Here is an 18,813-nt window from a genome sequence, read left to right as displayed (position 1 = left end):
CCCTTCTTGGGGACAAGGAGAGGCTCAGAGAGACCCTTGCAGACATCCTGTCTTCCTGTCACTCTCTCCAGTCCCCTGCCTGTCTTCCCACTTCTAGCTTTCTATCTGCCCACCTGCCAGCCTACCTGATCTCCTGCCACCTGCCCATCAGACTATCACCCTTCTCACTCTTATCCTTCTCCAGGCCTCCTACCTGTTCGTCCGTCTGTCTCTGACTCACCTGCATCTCTAACTGTCATCTAACTCCTCATCGCCAACCTCTCCTCCAGCCTGTCTGTCCTCTCCCTGTCTTCCCCTTTCTGTTCATCTGTCCATCCCTGTCTTAGTTTCCTTTGCTGCTATAATAATTTACCACAGCCTTAGTGACTTAAGATAACGCAAATTTCTTCTTTTACGGTTCTGGAGTCAGAAGTCTGAAATGGCTTCACTGGACCACAACCAAGGTGTTGGCAGGGCCATCCTACCTCCAGGCCTCTAGGAGAGAATCCCTCTCTTTGCCTTTCCAGCATCTAGAGCTGCATTCCTTGGCTCCTGGGGCCTCCTCCATATTCAAATCCAGCAGCATCTTCAAATGTCTCTCTGCTCTGTCTTCACCTGGCCTGCTTCCTTATGAAGACCTTTGTGATTACACAGGCCCACTCAGACAAAACAGGATGTAGTCACAGGGTCCAGGGGTTAGGACAAGGACACCACGGGGTGTACTCAGCCTGCTGAGTCCCTGTGTAACTGCCCTTGGTCTGTGCTCCCAATCTCTTCTGTATGTTAACTGTCTACCCATTGGTCATTCACCCACCCTCTTTTCCCACTCCCTGCAATAAAGTTCACAGTGTTGCATGGAGTGTTGTCTTCCCTTGGAAGGAGATGGAAGGAAAAGAAGAGAGGGAGAAGGAGAGGGAAGACAGAGGAGACAAGGAAGGTAGATAGAATCTGCTCTGTGGTGCCAGGACCCTAGCAGGGCCAGTCGTGTCCCATCGCCTCAGAGGCCATGGCATGAGCATCTGTCCAGGAGGGACTGAGAGGACCCCAGGTGGGCAGATGGGTTGAGGGTAGGAGAGGAAGTCAGACCCCAAGCAGCAAACATCTATGGCACTTCCCCTACAGTAGAGCCCTTTGGCGGTCCCCTGCATCTCTGCTCAACCACCCTGAGGGAAGAGGGGCTTATTCAACACTGCCACACTTGCTGACTGTGTGGGAACTCGTCCTCCTGACCCTGGGTCCTGTTCCAGCACCAGGCCCCTTTGCACTCCTCCAACAGCCTCTCTCAACCCAGCCCTGCTCTCTTGCTGGTTCTGCACACAGGTCCTTCCCCGTCACACTCCCTGCCTTTGCCAGCCCAGGGCCCTGGATGCCATAGACAGACCTTCCTGCAGCCCTCTGGCTGTGGTGTGATGCCACGCTCTGCCTCCCTGGGGCTTCTCCCCCAGCCAGTGCCTGCAGCCATGACTTTCCTCCCCATCCCCTGTCCTCATGGTCACTGGGCTAGTTCAGCCCTGCTCTGAGAAGGGGCAGGGTGGACACTCAGTGCTTGACCGGGGGTTGGGGCATGAGAGTCACCTGGGAGTGCCCTGGGGTTGGGTCATGAGAGTCAGCTGGGAGCGTCTTGGACAGGAAGTTTGGCAGGTGCCCTGGAATCATGGGATGCAGAAGGGCTCAGCTGACCATCCTCAGAGAGCGCAAGACAATGAGAACTTGGAATTCTGGGTGGCAGGCCATGGACACATGCTCTAACCACAGGATTCCACAGGGGGTGAAGAGAGTGACCAAGAAGTGACCCTACTGGCTCCAGGCAATGAGGAAACCCAGGCTGAGTTCACCCGCATATGCACACCCCTGTGACACCCACAGAGACCCTCCTGTGCAGCCATACCTGTATGTGCCCCACACACAGCACAGTCTGCCCACATAACATGCACAAAAATGCCTGGGAGGATTGGAGGCAGCAGCCTGTGTTTTCAAAGCTAGAAGGATTGAGTGGAATTCATATTTGGTGCCAGCGGGTCCCAAGCCCCTGTCCTCCCTCCCACAGGGAGCCCCCCCCCCCGCTTCCCTCAGTCTCCGGAGCTCTCGGCTCTATTTCCCACTGACTTCTCTCCCCAGAGAGAGAGTCAATGCTCCCTATGGAGTCTTGGTCAAAAGAGGCCAGAGTCAGAAGGTCTCAGCTCCAGTTCATCCCTGATGAGCATCTTGGCAGCTTCCTTCCCTTAATATTGAAGTGGGATAATGGCCCCTCCAGTCCTGACTCACAGGCCTCCTGACAATCCAGAGATAAGGGAAGTAGACAAGTCTTTGACTCGGGCGCCACCCATGGGCCAGAGGTGGTTATGACCTCTGGCCTCAGCTCCCAGGTGATAGCTCTTGAAACCATATTTTCACTGGTGCAGAGAAAGGTCTGTTGAGGGCCAGAGCAGAGGGAGAAGTTGGTGGCATGGGGTCACCCTGGCAGGAGCCTCTGCATCCAGCCTCAGGTCATTAAGGGGATTTGGGTCTTGACGGGGCTTTGCAGGAGTGAGCAGGTGGCCCCTGGCCAACCTTACAAGGCTATGGCCTTCTTCTCAGGGAGGAAGCATCTATAGCAAGAAGGATGTCTCCAGATGGTGCATATCCAGGGTAACATGGAGACACCCCCAAGTCCCAGGGCTAGAATTCCCCTCTCCCATCCCTCCCCCAGGCTCCAGTGCCCTCCCTTCCACAGCTGTCTCATTCCTGGATTGGAGCCCACTAATGGCCTTAGACCTGAACCCAAGAGGTGTGTGTGCCCCCAGCCATCAGGCAGCTGCTGCAGGGACTCCTGGGGAGAGATCTCTGATTCAGCATGTGGCCCCATCTGAGTGCTCCCCAAAAGTCCTCCTTTGCACCTTCGTGCCTCACCCTGCCTCAAGGCCTGACTCAAGCACGCTCTCTTCCAGGAAGACCCCTCAGAAGCCACTCTGCCACCTTCCCAGCCAAAGCCCCAGTGCCCAGAGCACAAGGTGACTGTGACACAGATGCTGACGATGGCAGGAGTACCACAGAAACCTACTCAGGAGGGGCAGAAGACACACTGTGAAACCATATTCTATATTCCTTGACCTTGGCAGTGGTTACCTGGGAGTTTGCTTTAGAAATTCATTGTTCTGGACATTTCTGGTTTGGGCACTTTTTCCTTATTTCTGTTATACTCCAAACACACACACAAAAGTGAAACAAAGAAAAACCTCTCAGTGAAGGGACAAGCCCCAAAAGCCATCCCTCTGAGACATGGAGCGGGTGAGTGCCTGGTCACAACCGTGAATCCCCAGGCACAGCTTCCATTCACCGTGTCACTCAGGGTGGATGTAAGTTTCTGCTACATTTTAGGAAGACTTCCAGTTATGGGAGATCAGTGACGATTCCAGCAGGAAGCAGGTGCTCACCATATGTTTGTGGAAGGAGTGAGTGAGCTCTAGAATACATGCATGATAGGCATGTATAGACACACATGGCCCTTCCCTCGAGGTGATTGTCCATGCCGGTGCCGACTCCCCCTCTAATCGACAAGCCTCTGGAGGGCAGGGAGCCACAGCTACTGCACAATCCAGCCTGGGGAGGGCGGTGCCCAGGGTCAGGCCACGGCCTGGGCTGTCTGGGGCCCTACTCTCGGCAGAGCTACTTCCCAGAGCCTGAGCCCAGCGGCTTCAGGTGGAGGTGGATGCCATTCCGGGAGCGCAGGACCAGCTGGGGCATCGCGATGGGTGGTCGTGAGGGGTCCAGGGCGAACTCAAAGCGGAGCAAGCAGAGGCCCGTGACCACTTTCATCTCATTCATGGCAAACTGCTGCCCGATGCAGTTCCTGTGATGACAGCACAAAATGGCATCAGGCTGTGGGGTGTACAGAGTGAGGGACCCAGTGACCTCAGTGGCCAACAAAACCAATAACGATTTTGGGGTGAACAATTGGCTGATCGATTGATTGACCTGGGCTTAGGAACCAGATCCTGGGAGCGTGGTGAGGGTCCCAGACCAGGTAGATTCACAGGGGGTTCTGGCTTGGAGGTCCCTCTTGGAAGGACTCACCCACCCCACCACCTGCCAAGGACATGAATATGGAACGTACCCTGCGTTAGGATCACCATAAACCCAGCATTGTCTCCTCATCACAGAGTGCCCCAACATGGTGCCCCCTCACACCACCTTCCATCCTCACCTGCCCATACCTGAGGGCCTGGGGATGTTGGGCCTCTCCTTACCTGGATCCAATGGAGAAGGGTATGAAGGCATAGGGGTGGCATCTCGTCACATTCTCAGGGGAAAAGCACGGGGGGTCAAAGACCTGAAGGGACAAGCCTTGCTTCAATACCTGCCAGGTCCTGGGGGAGGGGGACACTCACAGCCTCCCACCCCATCTGACCCCTGGCCCAGGGATGTGGTACCTCAGGGTCAGGCCATACTGCACTTTTCCTGTGGAGGCCATAGATGTGCAGAGAGATCAGGCAGCCTGTGGGCAGAGCAGAGGCCTGGTGACCAAGTGGTCCTGGGACAGCCAAACCCACCTCCTCACAGCGCCAGCATCCCTGAGCATCCCATAACTGGGCACCAGCCCTGCCTGAGCACTGCCAGTGACAGAGACTGCATGACCACCCTCAACACATCAAAGGGCTTTTGGTCATCATCACACCGGCTTCCTGCAGCCCCAGCACTGGACACAACACTTGGCAAGGACGTTTGTGGAAGGGAAAAGAAAGGAGACAGAACCCACCCCACCATGAGGTGGGGCAGGCAAGGACTATTATTCACCTTCTGCTCTCAATCAACTGACTCTCAAGGGAAGTTATTACTCATAACATTATGCTATCAATAATAACAGCTACCACTCATTGGGTGCTTACTATGTGCCAGAAACAGAGTTAAACCCTCTTTACAAAGCCACCTCACATGGTTGTACAGGTTGTGCACTGCACAGCATCATAGTCTATGTGAATGATGCCTCCTGAAGTTGTTAAGGGCACAGCCCGCATGGTGGTACACGACAGCCCTGATGAGTATTGTCTCTTTAATCCTGTCAACAATGTTGTGAAGCAGGTACTCTTCTCACTCCCATTTTACAGAAGACGAAACAGAGGCTTAGCGGTAGAGGGATTTACCCATACATTGTGCAGCCAGGATTGGGACCAGCCAAACACAAAGCCTGAGCTCTTCCCCACTGGGGCAGAGATTTGGCCACAGACACAGAGAGTATCAGAGAAGCATCCCCAAATCCACCCCATGCACCTGCGGGCAGAGAGCGGCCATCCACAAAGCTGACAGGCTTGCTGAGCTGGCGGAACACCCGGGGCACGGGCGGGTAGAGGCGGAAGCTCTCCTTGATGCACATGGTCAGGTAGGTCATCTTGCCCAGATCATCCCTGCCAGCAACACAGCCAGGACTTCCTGGGTCTGCGGAGCCACAGGCTCCCACGGGAAGGCAGGCCCCAGCCCCACCATCCCCTTCACCTCCATCACACACCCGAGAGTCAGAGGGACACAAGCGCTCCAAGTGTCCAGGCCAGACTGGACATGGCGTGGCCACTCAGGCCCAGGGGTTCTGGCTCCACTCCTCTCCATCCCTCCCTCATCTTCACTGCTAGGAAGGGAAAGCACGGGACCCTAGAGGTGTATGAGCACCCAGGCATCCAAACAAGGTCACTCCTGTGTCTCCCAGGGCCCCACAGGAGCCCCACGGGGACAGTTCTCTAGGTTCTGTTTGGTTTCCCCTGTGGAGCTGGAACAGGGCTGATACACACTGGTCAAATGAAGTAATAAATGCGTGAACAATGACAAGCTCAGGTAAAAACAAAAACCTATATACAGAGAGAGAGAGTCATATAAAAATAAAATATATATTAAAATACATGTAAATAAATATAATAAATATAAATATATAAATAAATATATAATAAATATAAATATATATACACACACACATATATATATGTGTGTATATATATTTATATATGTATATGTTTTTCTTTTCCCTTTTGCCACCAGGAAGTTCAGACCCAAATGTGGTAGAACTATAACTCTGTGCAATACCTCATTAGAGAGCCCCAAACCCTAAGGTTTTATTCCCCTGGTCCTCATTTCTCATTTGTGTTTTACTATTTTATTAAATAAATGCCCTTTAAGTTGCTTCAAGTTCTAGATGGAATGAAGTGAAAATAAATAAATACTTGAACTCCCTGCCTCAGGCTGTGTTCACACTGTTACCCAACCTGGAGGGCCCAGCTCTCTCTCCCTCTGCCTATCCGAGTTTCACCCCTCCTTAGAAAGCCAACTCGAGCCCCATGCCTTCTGATTCCTCTGCCCTCAACATGGGGCCACTCAATCTTACCTATTCTGTGGTTTTCTCTAGCTTGTTGGTTATGTGAGTTTGTCTCTAAAATCTCCCCAGGGGCAGCAACTTGGCTCCTCCTCCTCCTCTCCCCACCCACACCCCCAACACCTCCTGACACATGGCTGGACACACTGGGAGGCTTCCAACATCTGACCAATAAATGGGTAGTGAAGACTTGTCCTCCAAATCTTAGACCCTGGAATTACAGGTCAGTGTCCCTAAGTGAATCCGAAGTTTCTCCCATCGACTGAGCATCTTCTGTGTCCCTGCTGTGTGCCGGCCTCGTGGAGCACAGAGAGAGAGGGGATGTGAAGGCCTGTGGGGAGGAGGCAGGGAGAGAGGGATGTGAGGGCAGAGGTGGGAGCAGAGCCTGTGGGAGATTCCCAGAGATCATGCTGCAGAGAGAGGTCGACACCAATGGGTCTTGTGTTGATGAGTTCAATCCCAGAGAACAATCGAAAGTTTTTCAGTGATGGAGTTTGGAAACAGCCTTTTCTCCTTCCCCCGAGGAGTCTGGAGGCTGCAGGCCGCCATCCAAAGGCAGGTGAAGGGATCAACTCCCCTGGCTCTCCCAGCTCTGCTCCTCCCCAGTTCCCAACTCTTTATCTCCCAGAGCTCCCTGCTCTATCCAGGAACCCAGAAGGGCAGTCAGGTTCTGCCATCTGATGGAGTCAACACACAGGACATCAGCCTCCTGTTGACAACCTTCTCTCATGACTCACACCTGAAATGCTCCTCTATGGAAGGATGGGCTCAGGGGTGCGTCCACGCACAGCTCACCAAAAAAGCCACTCAGCGGGGGGAACAGGAGAGCTGCCACCACCCTCACCTGGTTTCCAGGGTGGCCTTGTGTCATCCAAGGATGACAGCAGACAGCATGGGCACAGGCCTTCCCTGGGGCTGAGCAAGACAGACTGCAGCCTCACTCACCACTGGAAGGAGTCTCAGTTCTCGAAGATCTCGTGGACCTCCTCCCGACAGCGCTGCTGGTGCTCGGGGCACAGGGCCATGCAGTAGAGAAACCAGGAGATGCCACTGGTGGTAGTGTCATGGCCTTCAAACATGAACGTGTCCACCTCAGCCCGGAAGTCTGTGTGTGACAGCTTGATCCCATCTTCATCCTGGGTCAGCGGAGGCACAACGAGATGGCCCAAGGCATTTGAGGTGGGTACCAAGAGGAACCCATAACAGTAGTTGTCACATGAAGGCCCGAGAGAGGGAGGGACAGTTCCTTGTCAGACTACGGGTTAGAACCTTCCCCCAGATTTCTATCTGTTCTCCCAAGCCCAGCTTGGATGGCTTCTACACCAGGAAGCCTTCCCTGATCCCTCAGGCCAAGTGACCTGTGACCCTACCCAGCCCTGACTGTCAGTTCTGCTCACTTGACACACAGAATGCGACCTGGTGGAGGAAGAGATCTCTGTCAACGTCCACCTCCTGTCTCCTCCGTTAGACTGTAAATGTCTGGGGGGCAGGGCCAGGTCTTTCTCATCTTCTGCATCCCTAGCGCAGGAACTGACCCAGGGTAGGGCTCAGTGAATTTGTGGACGAATGAATAAAGGATCAATTGAATGAATGAATGAGTGAGTGAATGAATAAATGAATGCAGAAACTCTAAGATTCTAAGATTCTGGGGTGCTGAGATTCTTCCCAGTCTTAGAAGTCTAGAGTGGTTGCCAGATGTTCGTGCATGTGACCCAACCTCCCTGCTAGGACATTTCTCCCCAGCGCCACGGCCAGCCACACCCGACACCTGCCCACCTCTGAGCCTGTGCTGACATGTGTCGTGGGACAAGGAACAGGCCATGTTTGCTGGGGAAAGAGGAGGACAATGGTTAACAGCCCCGCTGCTGTCCAGTGAGCCCTGTCCCGGGAGACTGCAGACCCCGTGGGTCCAGTTCTCAGAGAGGCGTGCGATCACCCGAGCCCCCAGGAGAATGTCCAGGAAGTCCAGGTGCCTGCAGTTCCGGATCTTCTCCCATTCTTTCTCGTCCTGTCCCTAAGCCTCCCGGCTAAAGCCAGCATCTGTCTCCCCGCTGTGGGCAGGGCCCAGCTCCCCCCAAGCTGTGGCTCCCTAGAGTAGGACATATCTCCTCTCAGACCAGGGCCCAGGAGTCCTGCCAAGTCTCCCCTCTGGGCTGGACGGGGTGGACAGTGTGGTCAGCCCGAGTGCCCCCTGACCTGTGACTCAGGCCACCATCTGCTTTTCCGAAGGTGCACTTCATGAGCGTGTCCAGCGCCATATGGCCCACATCGCAGAAGATGTCAAAGCTCTTATCCTCCCGAGCCTTTTCCTCCCACTTGTCCTGGAGCCCAGAGATGGAAGGTAACGTGGGGGACCAGCAAGACTGGGCACCCCAGCCCTGTCCTCCAGAACCCACAGCCTGTCCTCCCCCCATGCACCCCGAGTCCTTGGCCTGGCCTCCATCCTGCTGGAGTGTGGGGGTTGGGGGCGGGTAGGGGCTTCAGGCCCAGAGGGCAGGACCAAAAGGCAGGCCCTGCACAGCGCACACAGACATTCTCTCCCAGCCAGGGCAGCCTGCACATAAGGGAAGAGGAGACCCGAGGGGTGGTGAGCTCCCCAGCACAGTCTGTGTGTAAGTCAGGCCTTGCAGTCATGCTGGGGAGGAGTTTCCTGCAAGGGAAGATACTAGCCTGGGTAAGCTCTGTGGATTATCAGCCCTGAGACCCTGAGCCTGACCCCTGACACCTGGCATCCCTTTTAGAGATGAGTTGCCAATGGCGGTGTTTTAGGCAGTTGAGGTAGGCTGAGAATGAGGAGGAGACACTTTTTAGATGTGAAAAGCCTTCCTAACATCCTCAAATGCAGGCAGCCCTCAACTCTGCTACAGAAGGAGCCTTTTTGGGGCCCCACAGAGGCCCTTTGGTCTTTGAGGGAGGGCTGAGTCTCCTGGCGGAGACAAGGGCCAGGGCTGCCTGGCCCCTCCAATCTTCAGCACCCGGTCAGCACCAGCAGGCAGCAGGTGTCAGGCGCAGAAGGCTCAGCACTGCTCTTGCAGGCAGAACGGGGCCTCGGGCCTCAGCGATTCTCCTCACTGCCCTCCTCCAGGGAAAACTGGGGGTGGGGAGGGACTGGCCAGCAGCCACAGCCTCCAGGAGCCTGGCAGGGCTGCTCACCAGCATGGCGCACGTGGAGTCAGCGATCACAATCACGTAGGGCTTCAGCACGTTGTAATGGAAGCCAGGCGTGAGCAGCTTGCCGTGCTGGAACCACTTGGGCCCCTCGAGGACCAGCAGGCCTTTCCCTGGGGAAAGGATGAGAGAGAGGCCAGTCATTCCACAGAAACCTGCCCCACCCCTGGCATCCAGGGGCCAAACACACTGCACCCCATCCAACTCCACCTAAATCCTCCCTGCCCAGCCTCATATCCCAACCCAGCTCTGCCTTCCAACCACCCACAGTCTCACAGCCTCTGTGATGCCTGCTTTGGTCCTACCACCCACCTTTCCTCAGGCCCTGCCCTGGCCAGCAAAACCCATAAAATCTCCTAGGATCAATTCCAGTGCCACCTCCTGCAGGAAGCTGCTCTGCACACTCACACATTTTCAGAGCCCTTGCCCTGCCTGTCCAGGGAAGAGGACACACCTGGCAGGAGAAGATAACTGGGCCCTGCTTCCCCTGCCAGCCAGGAGCTCTCCTGCCTCCTCCCTTGTCCCCGCACTGAGCAGCTGAGCTTCAGAGAGGCACTGGGGGGGCCAGGTGGTCCAGTTGATGGGATAACTGACTGAGTGGGGACAGGGCAGGGAGGGACAAGACAGGGAAGGATCCTGGTCACCCAACACCAAAGGTCTGGGATGGGAAGGCAGGTGCCCACTCACCAATCCACTGGAGTAAGAAGTTGTACACATCTGGGGCCTTAGGGTCTGCAGAACGAAGAGAAAATCAGACCAGGTGACACTAGGGGATCCCAGAGGAGGCTTGCTGACACATGGGCGGTGACCTCAGCTGTCCAGACTTACGGGGCAGGCCCAGGACTCCTCCCCACATGGTGCCCTGCGCCCTTTGTTCTCAGGAAGCCCTGCCCTCTCCCAGGAGCACTCACCCCCTCGGCTGTACACAGCTTTGGCATAGTCAGGCTCGTAGATGTTCAGGAAGCCAAGGAACTGTCCCAGCCAGAGTGGGTGGGCACACGGGAATTGGTGGGCCCGGGACACCACCTTGTCCAGGCTCCCTGTCTGCTGGATCTGAAAGGACAGCAGCAGACCAGGTCACTCAGGAGCCCAATGTCACCAGCCAGGCCCCAAGACCTTGAGCAGGGAAGAGGGGAGGCTGCCCAGGCAGGCCCCCAGCATCCCTCCCTCCTCCTTCACTCCCCTCCCAGCCGGTCACCCAGTCCTATACATCGCTGAGTTCAATCACCTCTCAATCATCCCAGAGCTACTGCTTTAAGTCCAAGCCACCCTCTTATCGCACCTGGCTTAGCTCATCAACCCCAAACTGGCCATCCTGCTTCCATCTGGTGCCTGCCACCAACCCTCTGTCTACACTGCAGCCAGAAAGAGTTTTCTTTTCAGCATTGAAGCTTTTTCACTAGAAAGGTAATACCAGCTTGTTGTACAATACACAAGTCACCTCGATTCCAGCCCTGTTGAGTCATTCGACACATTTTTATTAAGGACCTACTATGCGCAGGGCACTGTCTCAATGTCTCAGGGGAATGAGGCAGACATGGTCCTGCCCTTTCATTCTATGGGGAAGACTGATAATACACAAGTAAATGATTAAGTAAAATGATTACAGACAGTAGGAAGTGCTAAGAAGGAAATAAACACTGTGCTACGAGACAGACCAACAGGGAGACCTGCTGAGATCACATGATCCAGGATGGCCTCCTGCTGGAGATGACATTTCAGGTGAAACCCAAAGGATGACGAGGAGCTGGCTGGGTGAAGAGTTAAGGGGTAACCATTCCTGGTTAGGGAACAGCAAGCACAGAGGCTCTGGGGTGGGAAAGTGTGTTGTGTCTTCCAGGAGCTGCCACTTGGTGGGGCAGTGGCCTTGAGATGAGGTTGGAGGGATCACCCAGAGGGTGGTGTGTGCTTTTTGTGTGTTTTTCTAGCACGTGTACTCACCCAGAGGCATTTTATGTAAATAGAGTTTGCAGTAGATACTTTTCCAAAACCTTCTCTTTTTCATGTAACATATCTTGTCCTTCTTCTCAAACTAGCGCAGTTAACTGTCCCTCAATATTTTTAACAATTGCATAGTATTCCACTCCAAGAATGTACCATTATGTGTTTATCCATTTTTCCCTATTTTGAGGGAGTATCTCAGAAATACAGTTAAAACCCCTCACTGCTCTGCCCATGGGCCTCAGAATAAAGTCTGAGCTCCGCAGTTTGTGAGGAGGTGTAGCTCATCTTTATGAAGCACTCGTTGTGTGCCAGGCCTACGTCTAAGCACGTGACATCTTGACCTCATCAAATCCTCACAACAGCTCTGTGAAGTCCAGGTTTAGGGAAGAGGAGCCTAAGGCATAGAGATCTGAGGTTGCTTACCAAAGACCGCACAGCTTGTAAGGGAGCTGGGATGGGAACCAAGGAAAGTTGATTCCGTGGCCCGCAGTCTTTGGAGCTTGACAGACCAGGGTTTGAATATTGATTTCCCCTACTTTTTAGATGTGTGAACTCAGGCAAGTTCTTTCGGCTCTCTGAATCTTACTCTCCTCGTCTGTAAAATGGGATAACACTTAGCTTATAGGATTGATTTGACATTAACAAAATCACGCAGTGCGTGTGTTTACTTGAGATCATGTGGCATTCAAGACCCTTAACTCACATAATGCATGAAAGCATCGAGCGCTGCACAAACTAAGCCCCCTATGAGTAGTTCCCTCCTCTTCAAGCCTCCCTTTCCCCAACATCTTCCTTCCAGCCTCCTCCCTGCATCTCCTGCCACATGCTACCCCTAATCCCCCAAATTGTACTACAGAACGTGCTCGGAACACACCCTGAGATACTTCCACCCGTGGGCAAAGGATTACCCAAACCATGTCCCCATCACCTGGGAAGCTGACCTTGGGTTACACTCTCCAACTCTGTCTCCCAGGAAACCTGATAACTGTAGAATGTTTACCATGTTTCTGGTGTGGAAATTAATGAAAGAAACCTTAATTACATTGGAGTCAGGGAGGCCTGTAGGGGGAGCTCGCACACCCTATTCTATATCGTCAATTACACCAAACAGGAAGGGACAGAGACTTGCATCTTGGACAGACGTAAAACTACTTTACTGTTGAAGGAAGATTTCTCTCCCCACCTGGCAACAGCCCAGCCAACGAGAAATGCTGCAGCTCAGCCAATGAGAAGCCATTGCCACCCTGATCTGCTACGTTTCCCCAGTGGACTTTCCTTTAGAACAGCGCCTCCCTACTCCCCCTTTTTCTCTGTAAAAGCAGCTCAGCTCCTGTGTTTTCTGGATTCGCTTATGGTTTGCCATAGCATGCACATCCCAAATTACAATTCGTTTATCTATTCCCGTATAAACTTGTTTCGAGGATAAAATATTTAAGGATAAAATAAGAGGCAAATTTGCTTCTTAAGTTGACAGTAGGCAACATGGCCATGGCAAGAATGAACCCTGATTGGTAACTAACCTTTGAACTGGGGAGAACCATGAATGAACTATAATCAAGACACTATGCTTTGGGCTTCCCTGAGTGTGGGGAGTCTTATAATGTGCGTGGCCCCTGCGGGAACCCTGGGATTGTTAGCGGACACTGGAATTCTGTGGGGCCAGGGGATTCTAAGACAAGATGGACCCACACCCACTGACATGGATCGCCAATGCCTGTGTGGATGTGGTGAGGAATGCCTGATGCTGCCTTGGTGGCAAGCTGCCCATATCCTCTGATTAGACTGATGCTAACTGTGCCCGCGGTAGCCTTGTGAGTGTGAATGTTAGGACTAAGATGACGTCCTGGGGTGTGGCATCATCTCTGGGACTTTGCTTAGACCATTCTCTGCTCCTTGTACACCCTATACCCAAGATTCCTGTGAAATTATGCCTATTCCTCCACATCCAGCTTGAACACCCTTCTCCAGGAAGCTCTCCAGTCCTCCATGACCGAAATCTCTATCTCCTCTGGGCCTCTCCAGCACTGCTAGTACCTTACCCAAATTCTGCTTGGTGTTACAATTGCTTACACCCACAACAAAACAAAATTAATACTATTAACATTTACATTTGCTTGAACTTACACAATGTTGTGTGTTAATTATATCTCAACAAAGGTGGGGGGAAAAGAAAACTTTTGAACTGCTAATTTAAGTTCGTTCAATTTATGGAAAATGCCCACCATATAACCTAATTGGCAGAGTCAGTCCTACTCATCAAAAAACAATTATTAAATGAGACATTTCATTTTAAAAAGTCTGACCTTGTTTTGTAACTCAAATAAAAATGTGCTAATGCAAAAATAAAATAAAAATACGTTCTTAAGAAAATTACAAGGTACGCCACAAACTAGGAGAAAATATTTGTAACAAACGAATCTGACAAAGGACTTATATCTAGAATATAAAAGGAACTCTTACTCCTCACTAATGAGACAAACAATACCAAAAAAAAGGGGAGGGGGCTAAAAGTAAAAGAACGGACACTTCCTACAAAAGATGTATAAATGACCAAAAATAACATGAAAACATACTCAACGTCTTTGGTCATCTTGCAAATGCAACTTAAAACCACAAAGAGAGGCTGGCCCAGTGGCACAGGCAGTTAAGTGCACACACTCTGCTGCAGTGGCCCGGGATTCGCCGGTTCGGATCCCCGGCGCTCACCACACTCCGCTTGTTAAGCCATGCTATGGCTGCGTCTCATATAAAGTAGAAGAAGTATGCCATGGATGTTAGCCCAGGGCCAATCTTCCTCACCAAAATGAGGAAGACTGGCATCAGATGTTAGCTCAGTGCTGATTTTCCTCACATACACACACAAAAAAACCACAAAGAGATACCACTGTCCACCCCCTAGAGAGGCTAAGCATAAAACATTGAGCAAAACCAAGTGTAGACAAAGATGTGGAGCAACGGAGATTCATATACACCGCTGATGCAGGTGTAAAATGATACAACCATTTTGGAAAATAGTTTGGCAGTTAAGCGTACACTTAACGTGTGACCTAGGTTTTTACAAAAGAGAAATGAAAACACATGTCCACAAAAGACTTGTTTATAAATATTTATAGCAGCTTTATTCGTATTAGCCTAAAAGTAGACACAAGTCAAATGTCTATCGTTGAGTGAATGGATAAACACATTGTCATATGTTTGTACAATAAAATACTACTCAACAATAAAAGGAATGAACTGCTGATACACAGAACAATGTAGATGGTTCTCAAAAACATTAGGCTGAGGGAAAGGAGCCAGATACAAGTGATTACATTTATCTCTGTATGATTCTACTTATGTGATATTCCAATGATTGAAATCAGATCTAGTGATAAAATTAGATTTCTGGTTGCCTTTGGTGGAGGAAGAGGAGACCAATTGCAAAGAGGGGCACAAGGTGACTTTCTGAATTGATGGAAATATTCTGTCCCTTGATTGGGGTGGTGTTACATGGATTTATATATTTCTCAATACTCATCAAACTGTTAAGTGTACACATTATATTGTTTGTAAATTGTATCTCAGTAAAGTTATTTTTTAAAAAACACAAACACACCCAAATAAGCACATTAACATTTGTTGAGCATTTAATGTGTTCAGACACTGCGCTCATCCTGCTACACAAATTCTTTTATTTAATCCTCAGAAAATTCTATAAAAGAGGCACTATAGTAATTCCCATTTCACAGATGAGGAAAGGAAGCTCTGTCACATGGTTCATTAGCAATGAAGCTGGAATTCACACCCAGGACCCCTGCCTCCACCTCTGGGCTGTGAGTGTCCCAAGTGCACAGATCACATCAGTGGCATCAACAGGTCACTGTGGAGCTCAGCACAGGGCCTTGACACAGTCCATGTGGTCACCACCACCAGCACTTCTGTGTGGTAAACAGTATTGCAGATTTGTACTTGTTTCTCCAGCAGGGCCTAGCCTGCCTGCTCTGCCTAATGTCCCAATTCACCACCTGTTTCTGAAGCTGGGCACCTGAGGATTACTGCAAATATTCAGTAAGACCTTTTGAATTTGTTCCCAACACAGACATAGATGAAAAGAAGTTAATCTTGTCAATTTACTGTTTTCTTGTTTAACCTGAGGGTGTCTCAAGGGTCACAAGGATTTATGAGCTTGTTTTACAGAAGAAAGAGAATGCCTTCAAGGAAGTTACCATCCCCAGATAACCAGCCCCCAGCTGCTGTTGACGCCCAGAAGGCAGATTGCCCAAGGGCTTATCTGGAGTGAAAGAAACACAGGTTAGGATTACTCCTTTGTTTCTCTTAAACTCCTCCTGCCAAGCCCCTTATCTCTATAAAACCCCCTGCTTTCTTCTCTTCTTAAGGCAGATTTGAGAGAACCTACCATCCTGCCTTCTCATTTTGGCCAATTCCAATAAACCTTTCTCCATCTGCAGGCAACAACCTCTGAGCAATTGCCTTCCTGTTCATCAGGCACATGAACTTGAGATTAAGAGGTCTGGTATCATTTCCATATTCTATCTCTCCACATAGGGAATGGAAAGGGAAAGATATGTATTGAGTATCTACTATATGCCAGGTACTATGTGAGTGAATTCACAGATTTCCTCATGCACCCAATGCAGAGCAGATGATTACTCCCATTTGACAGATGAGAAAACTGAGGTTCAGAAATGTGAACTGACTTGCCCATTGCTTATAGGTTAGTAGTGCTCTAACTTGACTTAGAACCCCACAGTCTCTTCTACACATTGAAGCCTGTCGGCACTGCATGTTAGTTGCATAAATTGTGCACTGCACAATCCTAGGTGTGCCATTCAAGTTGAGGTCTGTACAAGTGCTGGCCCTTTTTTTCCTCCCCATAGGTTCCCTTTCATAGTCCTCAGCCACTAAACTAATCGATGTTGTGTCTTCCAGGAAACAGCCTTGAAGAAGGACACAGAGCATCTGATAATGTAGCCCCCAGGGATCCTTGTCTGACCCAAACCACTTCCCCCAAGGGCCCTGGAGTTTGGGCCTGGTTACTTTGGTCTCCACCCATCTGTGCCTGATCTGAGGTTCCTCTCTGCCCAGGCCCTCTGCAGAGGCCAGTGCAATCTCCCCACAGATCCCTCCCTCACTGCCTCTGAACTCAGCATCCTGAGTTAAACCCACTGGGTTGTAAGAGTTATCACTGCCCTTGGGCACACCATGTCAAAAATGGCACAGAGTGATGAACCTCATCTCCATCCACTGGTGAGAGGGAACCATCTGGTGTCCCTGACTTCTTTCCTGCCTCCTTCCGGGCTGGTGTCCCTGGAAATGCCCCTTTCCTCCAGTGTCTCTCTTATTTTCCCATCTGCCCTCCTAGGTTTTCCTTGCCAATTTTCTGATCACCATTGCTACTCCCATTCTCTCCATTCCTCCCAGATCCAGGGAGCACAGTTGGATGGGGGACAGGGAGAGGCTTAAGTCACAGAGAAGCCAGACTCACAAGATCTGAGGGTTGGGAGGAGCCCTTGGCTGATCTGGTTCATCTGAGCTCCACTCCTCTCCTCATCAGCCATGAATGTGCCTCTCTGCAGCATCCCCACCCAGGACAGGAGACCCTGACTTCATGCTGACCCCATGTTCACAGCCTGAGATTGCCTCCACCTCCCTGTGCCCAGCTTTCTCCTATGCCCTTATTGCCCCAAGAACCTGCTAGGAGTGAGGACAGCTCTCTACACCCGGCCCCACTAGCCCCAAGAGGGCAGGGGCTTCCTCCCTGAGGGACATATGGCTGCCTAGCCAGCTTCTCTGGGTTACACAACTGGATGTCTCATACTCATCCTCATATGCCCTGAACTGGAACCTCTACAGGGCTCTGAGGGTGGGCTAGCTTGTTTTTCTCCGGAAGGAAAGAAGTAGGGAAAGAGCCAGGCATAGAGGTAATTCACTGAGCCCAGCTATCCAGCCACACCCTCTCACACTCACAGTTGCACTCCTTGTTGACCTCACCAAGAACACACAACAGGAGGGACTGGCAAGAGCAAGCATAAGTCACTACCCTCTTCTCTGCTGCCCCACAGTCCAAGTAAGCTTGCTCTGAGAATCAGATCTGAAAGAGACTTCAACATCGCCTAGTGGAACCACATTCCATCTTTATAGGTGGGAACAGTGCAGCCCACAGACCACAGAGAACTGTCCCGCCTGAGGTGGGCCGACTGCGATCCTGACTGAGGCTCTTTTGCTGCCTCCCCTGTTGACAAGCCTGCCCAGGCCGGCAGCCAGTTGACCTGAAGCTCGGTTGGCCAGTCTTCAAGAAATAAGCTACCTGCTCAGCCAGTCGGCTGCAGCCACAGTTCTCCCAGGGAGGCTGCTTGAGGACAAAAATAAATCTGCTCAAGATGTCCCAGGATGGGAGTTCAGAAAAACATGCGGTTAGGGAGGGGAGACGGCAGGGCTTTCCTCTTCCCCAACATGGTGGGGCTCCCTCCAGGCAGGTCATGCTGATTTCCAATCCCAGTACCCAGGGTGGCCTAACCCAGCTCCTTGACCCTGTATGAATCCTGCCCCAAGAGCTCAAACATCTTCGGTGACAGGGAACTTACTGCTTTTCAAACAGCCCAGCCATCTTTGGACTGTCTCATTTCTTCCAAAGACTTCTTGGTCACTGAATGGAAAGCCACCTGCCTGTGGCCTCCCCCACGAGTCTGCGCTTTGTCTCTGGGGCCACACAGGCTCCCACTGCCCAGGGAAGTCCTGCAGGGATTGGGAGCGGGGGCCAGAACCTCCCAAGTCTGCTCTCCTCCACAATGGACATCCTTAGGTGCCCTTGGGGACTCTAGTCTCAGTGGTCTCCCCCACCCGTGGGCACTGACCCCCACATACGAGATTGGTCAGCACTTGGGGTATGCCTGAGGCTCAGCCAGTGTTACGGACAGCAAAGCTGTGTATTCAAAGCTAAAGGGTTAGGAGAGACCACCAAGAAGAGCGAACTAAAATTGAGAAGAGGCAGCATCTCTGAAATAACCATAAAAGTCAGTGAAGAAAATGGACTCAATTGACACAAACTCTTTGGGGATCCAACTATGGGGTTGAGCAGAGAGCCATGGAGAGCCTGGAGGGAGAAGATTTAATGTGTAATGCCCCAAGGAGCAGAGAATTAACACCCCCCACAACAGAGTGACAAATAGGTGTCTTCATCCTCCAGCCTCTTTTTCAGGGACGAGTGTGCTACTACAAATGTACTTGAGAACACGTGAACATATATGAACAGGCAACACACAGAAGGAACCCCTGGCTCAATAGAAGGAGCAGAGGGACTTTGGGTGAGATCGACATGACACAACACGACTCTCCTAGCCACACATATTGGCTAGGAAGTGATGGCGGTGTGAAAAGTTGACATAAGT

The 18,813-nt window shown here is 51.5% G+C and overlaps 1 pseudogene; it reads right to left on the bottom strand.

The window, feature by feature from the left end:
• Positions 1-3,624: 3,624 nt before the first annotated feature.
• LOC147914051 (cytochrome P450 4B1-like) overlaps positions 3,625-18,813 on the bottom strand; it is a 30,737-nt pseudogene continuing 15,548 nt past the window's right edge.

Source organism: Ceratotherium simum, chromosome 22, assembly GCF_057802395.1.
Source record: "Ceratotherium simum simum isolate JZ-2026a chromosome 22, ASM5780239v1, whole genome shotgun sequence".
Taxonomy (NCBI): Eukaryota; Metazoa; Chordata; class Mammalia; order Perissodactyla; family Rhinocerotidae; genus Ceratotherium; species Ceratotherium simum.
Note: the sequence above shows the minus strand (reverse complement) of the source record. Positions and strands in the feature narration are given on the sequence as shown.